Below are 14,323 nucleotides of genomic sequence, written 5' to 3'. Positions count from 1 at the left end.
CCAGGGCCTCGGTTTCTATGTGCATTGCTGCGATTGGTCCTGTGGTTTTCCTGGCCCCTCTTTGATTCATTCTCCTTTCCAGTTGCTATGTCTTCTCCATAAGCCGTGAAAGAGCAAACGGAGGCACCAGGTATTTTGTAGAAAGTGTGTGATCATTAACGGATGGACTGGCTTTCGTTGGTTCTGGATGGCAGAGACTGCGTATTGTGGGCCCTTCAGATAGTAACATTGGTGATGGTGCCCTTTCTACAAGGTTGGCGGAGAGGCCTGTCATGCGGTAGTGTTAAAGTTCACACCATGGGCTCTACTTTAGAAGGTGACAATGCCCATGAGTAAAGGATTTGCCACAGTGGGATGATTCTGTCAGGTTATCCTGATAGTCTGAGGTGGGCAGATAAAAGCCTGTCTTATGACCACTGTCCCCTGGTTGGACCCAACTCTGAGAACGGTCCTGTTTCCTTCTCTAGAGCTAAGTGGCCTAGTGGCCACATCTGACCTTCTCTGGCTTCCCTGTTGCCGTCACGCAGGGATCAGACATACCTCCACCTTCCCTCTTTCTTTCCTTATGCTGACATTAACTCTTGCTCTTATGACACTCCACCTCTTTGCTGGGCTCAATAATTCATTTCAGTGGCCACATAGAACTCAGACAAAACTCACAATTATGGGGACTTATTAGGGAATTCAAGATTAGTAAACAGTCAGGATACAGTGATTGGTCCACAGCAGTGCCTCTTCTCAGCCAGCAGCCAAATCTTTCTCTGCTCATCAGTCTCTCAGTCACATGGCCCCTTGGTTTCTGCCTTTGTGGGCCAGCGAACCTACCTGTTGCTCGACCTCATCGTCTTGGCACTTCTCCTCTGTTCTCCATAGTCTTCTTGCCTTATTTTCTATCTCCACCTGGCTCCTTTGCTCTGTTCTATGGTCTTCATGCCTCAGGCTCTGGTGCCTCTGTTCTTGACCTTTACTAGTTCAGACAGAGACATCTAAGGTGCTCCACTAGTCTCTCTCGTCCCAACAGTGCTAGGATTTCTGTTTGTGTTCTTGTTTTTGAGGTGGCGCTTTCTTATATGGAGGTGTGATTTTTGTCTTTCAGCAGACCATAACCCCAAGGAAACAGTAAGTGATGACTTGAGTCACACCCTCTATTAAGGTAGAGACTCAGAACACATTTCCTCTTAATCCTGTAGCAGAGAACACTCACTGCTGTGGAATCAATACTGACTCATAGTGTTTATGGGTTTCTGACAGTTAACTGTTGGTATTTACGGTAGTAGAAAGCCTGCTCTTTCTCCTGAGGAGCTGCTGGTGGTTTCAAACTACTAACCATAGGGATCACAGCCCAACTTGTAACCAGTACACCACCAGGGCTCCCCCTGTAACAGAGAACTCCCTCCAAAGTGGGATTGTAACCACACACATGGAGGCTAGAATTTATAATACATCCCAAAATGGATTAGGTTAGAAGGGCCCTATTAATTGACTGTATCTCAGGAGCCTACATGGAAAATCATGGGAATTATTTTCAGCCATTAAACAAATTCATATTGAATGCATACTGTGTGACAGATCCTGTTTGAAAAGTAGGGATACCAGAGTGAACAAAAAAATATCCCTGCTTTCATGGAGCATATATATGACATTAAAAAAATCAAGTTACAAAACTTACTATATATCCCAGTGATTCTATCCCTAGGTATTTACCCTGGATAAATGGACATTTACATTCACACCAGAACATGAATGTTTATAGCAACTTTATTCATAGTCATCCCCAAACTGAATACAGCCCCAAAGCCCTTTAGTGTGTGAATGGATAAGCAAACCATAGTATGCCCCTCGGATAGAAAGCTTTCCAGCAATAAGAGGAATGACCGCTGTTGGTGCACACAGGCTTAAGAACTTGTGCTTTGGAACCACACAGACCGTGGTTTGAACTTGGCTCTGCCTCTTATGAGCTGTGTAAGCTTAGAGAAATTACCTTCAGCGTTTGAAATTATAGTAATCATAGGCAACTCTGGAGGTTGTTGTGAAGATTAAATGACGTACTGTCTATAAAGCAACTAGTACAAGGTCTGGCACTTGAATGAAGCTCCGTTAATGTTAGTTTCTTTTGTTTTTGTTGTTATCAGTAAGCACACACACTCTGAGGCAGATAGACTTTGTTCAAAGTGTGGTTTGTCATTTATTAGCTATGGGAACTTAGGCAAATAACTGCACCTCTCCGAGCCATGGTTTCTTCAACTCTCTGAGCAGGTGGTTTAAACCCACCCAACGGTCCCATGGGAGAAAAGACCTGCGATCTGCTTTCATGAAGCCGAGGAAACCCTTGGGGCAGTTGTGCTTCATCACAGGGCTCAATGTAAGCTGGCACGCAACAGCAGCAACTCCGTAGAGGGTTGTTAGAACTTAGCGCAAATTCCTGACCATAAGCCTGTGGCCTAAGTCCATGTTCTTTCCCCCCTCTGTCAGTGAGATGGTACAGAGAGGGAGGGCTGCCTGGATAGCAGGAATTCCAAGTTGGCTCCCTCACGATCCCCTGGCTCCACCACACTTAGCTATGGGAGCCACCCCCAGCAGCTTGGCTGACTTGCCTAGCACTGGGCACTCTTGGAGGCAGTGGAAACTCGGCCTGAGTGGCTGATGGGATGTGGGGAGGGTTTCATCGTCGGGTAGGGTCATACATTTCTAAGGGCTGCAGTTTCTCTGGCAGCCCTCCCAGCCTCCAGTCCATGCTTGTATACTTTAAAATAGGTCTGGGTTGAAAAGTTCTGATTTTTCCCCAGCTGGAGAGTTAGAGGATTTTTCTATAACAACAAAAACATCTGATGGTACTGTCAAAAGGTCAGCTTGGATTTCAGTAGGCTCGAGACGAACTTGCTTTCATTGTCCCACATGCTAGGTCTGAGGAAGCTGTGAGAGCTGGTGGAACGTAGATGCTAGGACCAGGTAGAATCGGGGATGGGGAATGAAGCTGAGAAGAGAACAGCTAGCAAAGCTACTTCATTGTCCAAAGGGCCAGGAATAACTTGGCTATGAAGGGAAGCAGTAGATAGGAGGGAAGGGAGCTCAGGTCTGTGGACTAATTTGTCTGTGGGAGAAAGATAGAGCAGTCTACCCATAGCCGTGGACACCCTATGGGGGCAGTTCTCTTCTGCCCTATAGAGCCCTACCAGTTGGAATCTGCTCTGGAGCAATTGATTTGTCTTCGTTTTTAAAAGTAGCTGGGTTAAACCTAACAATTATTTGAAAGATTAGCAATAATTTTGTTACCTCTTGCTGGGTTTCATTTCCTAATGTCCAGATAGCTGCAGAGCCTCTCTCTCCCCACTGCTTTCGGCTGAATCCCAACTAGACTGATGTATGTCTACCTGTGATCCTTCTAAGCAACCTTTGGGTCGTGTCTTTTCACCAAGATTGCCTTTTCCTCTTCCATCTATCTGATTTCCTGTTTCTACGACTCCATCCCTTAGCCTTGACCCTTTCATGACCAAATTTATTTTCTATTTTGAGTTTTTTGGGGTAGGGGGTTTGAGGACACTCTTTTCAGTAGTGGAAGGCATGCTGAAATTAGGGGGGTGGTGTTTCTGGAGGTAGTATGGATTTGGGTATAGTTATGTGTGACACATAGGTCCCAAGCATACTCCAATGATAGGATTAGTAGAGTGAAACTCATTTCTTCAGACTCCTATAGTCACACAGCTAGCTCCCCACCAGGTAGTAGCACATACTATAACTGGGTTAGCATCTTTCCAAGAAACCTGAGTAGCTGAGAAATGTTGGGGGGGGGGGCAGTAATGTCCCCTGGGTTATAAAAGGGTTAAAACTCTCTCCGGACACCTCCTGCCAACCAGTACTTTGGTTTGGCTGCTATCTCCTTGGCTGAAGTCATTCTCTGGCCATTTCCAGTGCCCTTTGCTTGTTCAGGTCGTTTTAAAGTAGAATTTACTTTCGCATCTCTACCTCCAACTCCTGGTTTTATCTGTATCATTTTTTTTAATGGTTTCTGTTTAGTTCCAACAATGTAAACAATAATGGAATTCAATGTAGAAAGATTCTACAAAAGAATTTTGTTGTTAGTATCCATATAATCTAAGAAATATGGTGTTTAAGTAATTTACAACCGTGTCACATGAAAATTCTATGTAGGGGGCTATCTGGGTTATCTAGTGCTACTAGTAGAAATATCACAAATAAATGGCACTAAATCCATCAAGAGTTAATTTTCCCATAGTTTAGGAGGGTAGAAGTTTGAATTCAAGGCACTGGCTCGAGGTGAAGGTCTTTGTCTCCTTTCAACATGTGCAGGCCTGGCATCACTGGAGAGCTCCGTGAATCTTGGTGTCAGCCTTTCCCTGGAGATCAGCAGTTTTCCATGCAGGGACCCTGGGTCCAAAGAAGTCACTCCATTCCAGACTTTTCTTTCACAGTAGTAGTGAGGAACCTTTTCCACTCTGCTCACTTCTCCCTTCTTTTAGCTTTTTTTTAAAAAGCATTTTATTAGGGACTCATATAACTCTTATCACAATCCATACATACATCAATTGTATAAAGCACATCTGTACATTCGTTGCCCTTATCATTTTCAAAGCATTTGCTCTCCACTTAAGCCCTTTGCATCAAGTCCTCTTTTTTCCCCTTCCTCCCCGCTCCCCCCTCCCTCATGAGCCCTTGATAATTTATAAATTATTATTTTGTCATATCTTGCCCTGTCCGGCGTCTCCCTTCACCCCTTTTTCTGTTGTCCGTCCCCCAGGGATGAGGTATCTGTATCATTCTTTTTTTTTTCTTTTTAAAAATAATTTTATTAGGGGCTCATACAACTCTTAATACAATCCATTCATATATCAATTGTCTAAAGCACATCTGTACATTCATTGCCCTCATCATTTGAAAAACATTTGCTCTCCACTTAAGCCCCTGGCATCAGGTCCTCATTTTTTCCCCTCCCTCCCCACTCTGCCCCTCCCTCATGAGCCCTTGATAATTTATAAATTATTATTTTGTCATATTTCACACTGACAGATATCTTCCTTCACCCACTTTTCTGTGGTTCATCCCCCTGGGAGGGGGTTATATGTAGATCCTTATGATCAGTTCCCCCCACCTTCACCTTCCCCTCCTGGTATGGCTACTCTCATTTTTGGTCCCGAGGCGTTTATCTATCCTGGATTCCCTGTTTCCAGCTCTTATCTGTACCAGTGTACATGCTATGGTCTAGCCATATCATTCTTATCTGGTCTTTTTCCTTAGCTCACTTTTTCCTAAACCTTTTCTGCCCTTCCATCCTCACTGATCTCTATCTAATCCCAGTACTAACCCCCATAGCACACCGTCTATAGCACTCTGTTTAGCACTTAGAAATTGCATTGGTTTGTCAGGGGAAGCGAGCCCCTAACACATCATTACGGGTGCAGTAGGCACAATTGTACAGCGATAATAAGTAAAGATCATAGTAAAGTTATAGAGAGCATGAGAGATAGAAGAGAAGTATTGAAATTAAAGGAGTCAGACATGATTGATGGTAGAATGCTCACCTCAGCCCCGTTTGGTGTCCACGTGGAGGAAGAGAGAGCTCTTTCATGCTAACCCAGGCTTTTTTCTTTTCTGGGGACATGCAAGCCCCCCAATTATAGGTGAGGACATACATCACAGGAAGGGGCTGTGCTATAGGTAATACAGTAATGAGAGGGGGGTGGTCTAGGGACATACACACAATAGAAAGAGGAGGGATTGGGGGTATACATGTGACAAGATGAGCGGATCCTAGATTTAGGATGGCAGCTTAACCTTGGCCATCCTTGGTAGGGTTTGACCTCTCTGGTGTCTCCTACAAGGAAACAGACAACTACGATGCTTATCAGAAGGGAGTGGGCCCTACTTATTGTGGGATAAACAGTGGTGACTGCTTTCTCTAGGTGGCTGATAGCTCTTAGGGAGAATGACCCCGATCTACTCCTGATGGCCTCCAAGTGTATAGTCATTGGCAAGCAGCTAAGTTTGGCATATATTTGGAGGAGACAGCTTGGGAGAAATCCTTCTGTCTCCCACATTGGTTGGTACCCTAATGATTTTGACTGTGTTAGTTTGCTTGTAAGTTTGTCTCAAATTATTAAAGCATAGCTTTACCAGATCGCTCACCCTCCTGACACAACTGCTAAAGACAAAGTGGGTGCATAAGCAAATGTGGTGAAGAAAGCTGATGGTGCCTGGCTATCAAAAGATATAGCATCTGGGGTCTAAAAGGGTCGAAGATAAACAAGCGGCCATCTAGCGCAGAAGCAACAAAGCCCACATGGAAGATCACACCAGCCTGTGTGATCACGAGGTTCCGAAGGGATCAGTTATCAGGCATCAAAGAACAAAAAATCATTTCATTGGGTGCACACCTCCATGCTACGATCGCAGAGGACAAACGGGTGCATAAGCAAATGTGGTGAAGGAAGCTGATGTTGCCCAGCTATCAAAAGGTATAAAGGCTTGAAGGTAAACAAGTGGCCATCTAGCTCAGAAGCAACGAAGCCCACATGGAAGAAGCACACCAGCCTGTGTGATCACGAGGTGTCGAAGGGATCAGGTATAAGGCATCATCAGAACAAAAAAAATCTTACCATAGTGAATGAAGGGGGACGTGCATAGTGGAGACCCAAAGCCCATTTGTTGGCCACTGGAGATCCCCTTGCAGAGGGGTCTGGGTGAGGAGATGAGTCAGTCAGTCAGGGTGTGATGTGGCACTGAGGAATGCAGCTTTCCTTTAGTGCCTGAATGCTCCCCACCCCCCCCCCCCCATTATCATGATCCGAATTCTGCCTTGCAAGTCTGGCTAGACCAGAGGATGTTCACTGGTGCAGATAGGAGCTGGAGGCACAGGGAATCCAGGGCGGATGATCCCTTCAGGACCAGGGGTGTGAGTGGCAATACTGGGAGGGTAGAGGGAGAGTGGGTTGGAACAAGGGAACCGATTACAAGGATCTACATGTGACCTCCTCCCTGGGGGACGGACAGCAGAGAAGGGGGTGAAGGGAGACATCGGACAGGGCAAGATATGACAGGATAATAATTTATAAGTTATCAAGGGCTCATGAGGGAGGGGGGAGTGAGGAGGGAGGGGGAAAAAGAGGACCTGATGCCAAGAGCTTAAGTGGAGAGCGGGTGCTTTGAGAATGATGAGGGCAATGAATGTACAGATGTGCTTTGCACAATTGATGTGTGTATGGATTGTGATCAGAGTTGTATGATCCCCTAACAAAACGTTAAAAAAAAAAAGTGAAGCAGAAAGTGGGGGATGACCCTACCACGTGCCAAGTCCTGTGTCAGATGATTACACGGACAGTTTTCAACCATTCTTTCTATGAGCTAGGCGTTGTTTCATTTTAGAGTTGATGAAAGTGTGAGTGACTCACCTTTGCTTCCTTAATTAGTGTACACTCTACTGGCTTTGGCTCACCTCGTTAGTTCATATTACAGTGCATTCCTGTATTCGGTGTTACAACTCCTAAACATGCTCTTCGTATCCACCACCATCCTTTGCTCCATGCATGTCTCAATCTAGTATCTCTGCTTCATATCCTTGCCTGTAAAAATTCCAGATGTCAATCAAATCCTAGATTGGGGTTCTTAGTCTAAGTACTACTGACATTTTGGGCTAGATAATTGTTTGTTGTCGGGGGTTTCATGTGTACTTGGCATGAAAATCTCATGGCATATTGCTCAGCTTTGTGTTTGACTTAGTTGGGTCCGTTCTGCTAGATGGTGTTCACATCCAGGCCAGGAACCAAGTTGTATTCAAGTTTCCCTTGTTGTGCTTGGTGTAAGATCAGCAAAAATAAAGTGCTAAGATTTTTAAAATGTAAAAGCAAGGATTATCCCCTAGGACCTCCTAAATTGTTTCCTTGAGGCATAGTAAGGTACAGAATATGTGGTGCGCGGGGGTGGGGGTGGGGGCGGGAGGCGGGGCGGGGAATGGCCTGAGTGATTTGATCATGGTGAGTTTTCAGCCAGGAGAGATGAATCAGTCGTGGGATGTTCTCTGGCGTTGCTAAGGTCTGGGCTCTAAACCTTTCTGACTCCCAACTCCCATGAATCACATTTTTTAGTTCTCCAGTACTGCTATAACAGAACTATCACAAGTGAATGGCTTTAACAAACAGAATCCATTTTCTCCCAGTTTAGACGCCCACATTTAGGACACTAGCACTAGCAGGCAAGGATGGTGAGGCTTCATCTCATGTACTTTGGCCAGGTCATTAGAAGAGACCTGTCCCTGGAGAAGGACATCGTGCTTGGTAAAGAGGAGCGGCAGAGAAAAAGAAGAAAACCCTTGAGAAGGTTTGGCTGCAACAATGGGCTTAAACATAAGAACAGTCCTGTGGGTGGCACAGGACTGGGTGGTGTTTTGTCATGTTGCACATGGGTCACTATGAGCTGGAACTGACTCATCTGCACCTCACACAACAGCAGTAACAGCAGCCCTAGAAAAAGACTCTCTGGCAGGTCTGGAGAACGGTCCTTGTCTCCTTTCAGTATCTGTGGGCCTAGCTTTCTTGGAGAGCTCATTAATCTTCCCCAGGGTCTAGGGTCTAGGAGACTCTCAGTGCAGGGACCCCACGCTGAAATGATGAAGTCTGCTCCTGACGTTTTTCTTGTTGGTACGGAGGTTCCTCCCTTCTCTGCTTGCTTCGTTCAACCATAACTTCTTGAAAGATAAAAATTTATAGAGACTCCCCTCCAGGGAAAAGCCCCTTTATGTTAGATCAGAGGTGTGACATCTGAGGTAAGGTTTCACCCAACCCTAATCTGCATAAAACAGATTGGTTGATCATACCAGATCACATCATGGGGGATGATCACATGTTACAGAACTGCCAAACCAATGAGAATTATGGCCCTGCCAAGTCGCCACATAATTTTGAGGGGCACAATTCAATCTGGGACAAAGGCACAGCCTTTAGATGGAGGTAAAATAACTATAGTTAAAATTAAAAAGACTTAGGAAAAATATATAAACTAGCGGCATAGAAGAAGAAAAGGAAAAAAGAGTTGATAATGAGATTGCTGGAAGGCTATGTGCAAGAGCAAAAGTATGTACAGGACCTGAAGTAGGAAAGATGAGGGTTGAGACCTGGTGGCATAGTGGGTTATGAGTTGGCTGCTAGCTTCAAGATGAGGGTTTTAGATGTATTTCATACAATTACTGTCTGTCTGTCTGTCAGGGACATGTCCTTGAAAAGTGTCTTAAGTTCTTGGAACTTGAATTTCCTCACTGTCAAATGGGGGTAATGATCCCTTTCTTGAAGGATTAAAGCTACGCTGACAGTGCTGGTGTTACTTCTTTGTTTCCTCCTACTGTGACTGCTACAATAGGCTGAGTTTGTGCTGGATGCGTTCACGTGCATTCTATCATGTAGTCTTTATGAAAAGCTGTGAGTTAAACAGAATTTCAGGTGAATAGATACATGGGAGGGTTTAAGATTTGGCAAATATATATATATATTTACATATAATAAAAAAATATATATATAATAAGGGTTCTTGGCGGCTAAAGTGGAGGAGGGAGGGGATAAAAGGGAGCTGATATCAAAGACTTCAAGAAGAATGTGTTTTGAAATGGATGGTGGTAGCAATTGTAAAATTATGCTTGATCTAACTGAATTATGGAATGTTATAATATCTGTAAATGTTCCCAATAAAATTATTTTTTTAAAAAGCTGTGAGTAGAGATGGACTTTTTGTGTGTGTGTGTGTGTTATTGTTTGAAGTGAACTTGTTTGTCCCAAGACTCCAAGTCCACTTCAGTTTCACTGTCCTCCTTTTTTCTTTAAGCCCCTCAGACCACTGTTTAGGTTTGAGGGCTAAGGAATCTGGAGGGGAGATGGACTTTTTATACAATTGATAAAGAAATTAAGATTGAATTGGCTCTTAATTGTCCATTAAAAAATTATTATTGCAACTAAGATTTTCCCCAGGCTGGCCTCCTTGATTCCAGGACTCCCTTCCACAACCTTTGGATACCATTGTCTCTGTGGATAGGCTAGACTTTGCGGTCCAAGCTTCTATCCTCCCTGGAGACCAAAGTCCATTTGAGATATATTAGCTTGCTTTTCCTTTGTCTTCCATCCAAGGTATAATTTCCTTAAGATTTTTTAATTAAACAAATATATATTTGCCTAATCTATTCTAAAAGAAAAGAAAAAAAAGATATCCAGATTTTCTGATTCTTAGTCTTACATCCAAAGTAGTTTTGTACTGTTACAGTAACGTGTCAGGAAAGTTTACAATCTTTTGGAGAGGTTGCATCGCTCCATTTAACTTTTTAACCGGTTTGGATGATTCGTCACGCAGTTCCATTCTGTCATATAGTTTGTAGACTTCCGTAAGGTTTACATCCAGTGGTTTTCAAGTTTTTAAAGCCTAAAACTACTTCTTTCAAATGAAATTGTGCACCGAGATCCAATATATATAAAAAAATAAAATGGAATTGCTATTCATTCACAAAGGCAAAAAAGCAGACACATATCCACTAGCTAATGAATGAATAAAGAAAATATGGTATATTCTTACAATGGAATGATATTCAGCCATAAAATAAGATGAGTATTGATCTATTCTACAGCATGGATGGACCTTAAAATCACATTATGCTGGGTGAAAAAAAACCTAAACCCATCTCAAAAAAACAAAAAACCCAGTGTATATGAAATGTGCATCTATAGAGGCAGAAGGTAGAGTAGAGGTTGCCAGGGACTGTAGGGAGGAGGCAGAATGACTAGAACTATTGCTGGTGGGAGGGACAGCCGATGAGCCCAGGGCTTCTTTTTGGGTGCTGAAATCTGTGCTGGAATTATAGGTCAGGTCTGAAATTATTAACACTGTTAAGGTAATGGTTGCACGGAAATCGCATGAAAAGCCACTGAGTTGTAAACTTTAAATGGCATGTGACTTATCTCAAAAAAAGATGGTAAAAACGTTGAAAGTGGAACTGGTTTGGTTGGAGTAGTGGTCACCTCCCAATTGCCATCAGCAACCCGACCCACAGAAATCCTTAGGTCTCCGTGGGAACATTTGAAAACTCTTATTGATTTATGTCATCCATTCCTTCACCCCCAACTTTGACAGAAATGGAAAGCCACTTGTAATTCTAGATAGGTATTTCATGTATAGATTCATAGCTAGCTGACAATTCGGTCATCCTTCTGTCTGGGCACACGTACCTGGCCTTGAGATCCCCAGACTGAAGGGTCCTGGAGCATTCCCCTTGGGAGAACTATTCATTGTAGTTGGCACTGCTCCTGTAGAAGCTATGAGGGCAAAGACTGTGGGAGAAGCCATCTGGTAATTATCTCCCCCACATACCAGGTCGTGCATCAATTTTTTGGTCCTTACCAGATGGAGCACCATGTGGGGAGCTGTCCCAGGCATCTGCCAAGTAGTCTTGGTTTATTGCTCCTGGATTAACATTGTGCTCAGAGCCTCCTTTGGATGCCCACTGCTGCCACCATGTCGTCTCCGGGGAAACAGTGCTCTTCCTTTGGCCCTGGACTCAATTGTGGACAAGTTTTTCCTTGGTTCCCTTTTGCACAGCTTTATGTAAAACACATACACACACATGCCCCAGTTTACTACATACAAAGTAGAGCAAAAAAGGAATAATTGTAAACAATTAACCAAATAATTTCATTGCAGGTTTCTGGTGTACACATTTCTTTTGCTGCAGTGATTCTTGGGAGACTTCCAAAGACTCACAGTGTGGTGCCTTCGAGCCCCTTCCCTACCTCCTAGTACAATCACAGTCTTATGTCCTGCTGCATGAAACATTCTGGTGCCCCTACCCATAATCCAGGCAAAGCAGATTGAAGTCTGCCCAGGTTAGGCATGGCAGGGATGAGTGACACCATTCTATCGCTCTTTCTCCAAAAGACTGAAGATGTCTGGGCTTTTATTCAGTAATGGTTCTAAGACTGTGTCCATTAAATGCAAACAAAACAAGGAAGAAGTCTTGGCAGAACAGGAGAAGTGATGCATACTTGATGATCAGATCGACTTAAGTATTATTCATGGCATATAGTCTAGTCCATGCTCTAGCTGTTTCCATGGCTTGGGCTTCGTTGGTCTTCCACTGCTCAGCTACATCATTTGCTAATGGATCATCTGGATTGGGAGCACTTAGCAAAGCCTGGATCAACAGCAGAACTGTGCGGATCTGCAGTGCTGGGGACCACTTATCTTTAAAAATATCTAAACATATTCTTCCCAACTTGTCTACATTAGGGTGATAAATTTTGGTCATGAAACGTACTTTAGGAGCTGCCATTGGGTATTCTTCTGGAAGGAATAGTTCAAGTTTAAAAGCCCCTCCCTCAAAGGGGGAATCCTGGGGGCCAGCAATGACCACATGAAAATAACGGGCGTTGCTCTCATCTGGTTCTGCTTTAATGCCAGGAACTGGTTCTGCCAGCAAATGCTGGGTTTCCTTGATAATCCTGCGGGGCAGCCCGGCCATCTTGTCAGATCCGGCGTTCGGCCTCTGGTCTCGTCTCCGGCTCTGCTCGCCTCACGCACGAGTGGCTCCTTACAATTTTCAAGACTAAATCTCTATGGGAGAAAACAGCCTATCTTTCTCCTGTGGAGTGGCTGGCTGGTGGTTTTGAACTGCCTGTCTGTGGTTAGAGGTCCAACACTGAACCTACTGTGGGCCAGGACCCTAAGGAGCAGTTCGATAACACGATAAGACGTGGGGTTTCCATGAGTTGAAATCAGTTCGACTGAAACTAACAACAACAAAATGGAGATTTAAAAATATACTCTTCATCCCCTGCCTATGGACAAAGAGACACCTGATTAGTGGTGGTGCTCTTATATCAGTCAGGGGCAGAACAGACTGGCAGCCCATTGTTCATCCTAGCTTGATGCCTAGATCGTGGCCAGAGCTGTTTCATGCCTAGGGCACATTTATATATATATAACCGGCAAGGACAATAGCAAATGTTAGGGGCTGTGGTGGTGGTGTGCACAGGGGACTGGGGAGTTTCAGGGGGAATCAGGATGCCCTGATCTAATATGTGCTGGGGTAGCAGAAGGCACGTTGTCAGCTGGCGTTCAGGCAAAGGTGCCAACTACCAGACAAACTGCGCTACCCATCAGAAGGAGAAGGCATAGTTTGCAATCTGTCCCAGGGCCACAGCCAGATAGAGGATAAGGCAACAGCAACCCCAGATGGTATCCCTCATGTTTCCTGGAAAACCCCGGAGGTGGCTTGTGTGCTTTGACAGACAGAAGAAATTCTTTCTCACTAAGCAGACTGTTGTCTTTCCCTTTCCCCTTTTTGTGGGTGAGTCTGCTTGATCTCTTATGGATGGGAATCCTGCTGATGACAGGGACAGGGATTAGGTGTCTTTGAGAGGCTTTGTGTGTGTGTGTGCAAATGTATTTACCTTTATGTTTGTGTTTCTTTGTATGTTAGTGTGCATTATTTGCGCTTGTGGGAATATGTGTTTCTATATCCAGAAGTGTCTATTCCACAAGAAGTAGAAAGAGTAGGGGGACAATGAGCCAAGGAACCAGGGGCAGAGTAAAAACACTTAAACCAGTTTTAAGGATCAAGAACAAAGGATTAGTAGTACGGTGCGCAAGACATAGATGTTAAAGCAGAGTCAACGGTATAATCAGGATCACCCAAGATGCTGTTAGGCTAGGCGTGACCTTACAAAGTGGTAGGCAGAATATAAGCATGAACCTAGAAGCCCAAAATGGTCAAGTCAGTAGAGAGAGAGGAAAGCATACATCAGAGATAAGCTTCTGACTCTTCCTCTCTAAGGACGAGACAGGGCCTGGTTCTCTAGACCACGTGTCAGGTCTGACTAGTGTCTGTATGTGTATTTACGTAGGTCTCTGTGTACATGTCTGTATCTGCATATGCATCACATTCAGCATACCTCATGTCGTAAGGAAGAATTGGTTTCTATCAAAATGTCTGATTCACTTGAAGATCTGTGACATTCTCTTCATTTGTTTTTGTGTTTCTCCTTCCCTGTTCCCTCTCTTTCTTTTTTCCCCATAAACATGCAAAGACCAATAAGGAAGATACAGATTTCCTGCCCACAAGGATTCATATATTCCCACTGCTGTTGGCATCTAGTGGGATCTGAACTCAGGACTAAGTCGACTGCCCCAGAGGGTTTCCTGGGCTCTGAGTCTTTGCAGAAGCAGACTGTCTGCATTGGTGCAGCTGGGGGGTTTAAATCACAGATGTTTTAGTTAGCAACTGGGCACTTAACCACTGCCCCCCCCAGGGCTCCTTTTGCTCACCTAGTGAGGCAGGAAGGCA

The 14,323-nt window shown here is 44.3% G+C and overlaps 1 protein-coding gene, 1 non-coding gene and 1 pseudogene across 3 annotated transcripts in view; 2 read left to right on the top strand and 1 right to left on the bottom strand.

Annotated features, from left to right (window-relative positions):
- STIM1 (stromal interaction molecule 1) overlaps positions 1-14,323 on the top strand; it is a 220,644-nt gene that overhangs the window by 127,198 nt on the left and 79,123 nt on the right. The gene's annotated exons all lie outside the window — the stretch shown is intronic.
- Positions 12,041-12,554, bottom strand: LOC142444281 (ubiquitin-conjugating enzyme E2 N pseudogene; annotated as a pseudogene).
- On the top strand, positions 12,807-12,950 carry LOC142447740 (small nucleolar RNA SNORA48). Its single transcript, XR_012784397.1, has one exon. It is a non-coding gene; the product is annotated as a small nucleolar RNA SNORA48 (small nucleolar RNA).

This window comes from Tenrec ecaudatus, chromosome 4 (genome assembly GCF_050624435.1).
Source record: "Tenrec ecaudatus isolate mTenEca1 chromosome 4, mTenEca1.hap1, whole genome shotgun sequence".
Taxonomy (NCBI): Eukaryota; Metazoa; Chordata; class Mammalia; order Afrosoricida; family Tenrecidae; genus Tenrec; species Tenrec ecaudatus.
This window is presented reverse-complemented; position numbering and strand designations above follow the sequence as displayed.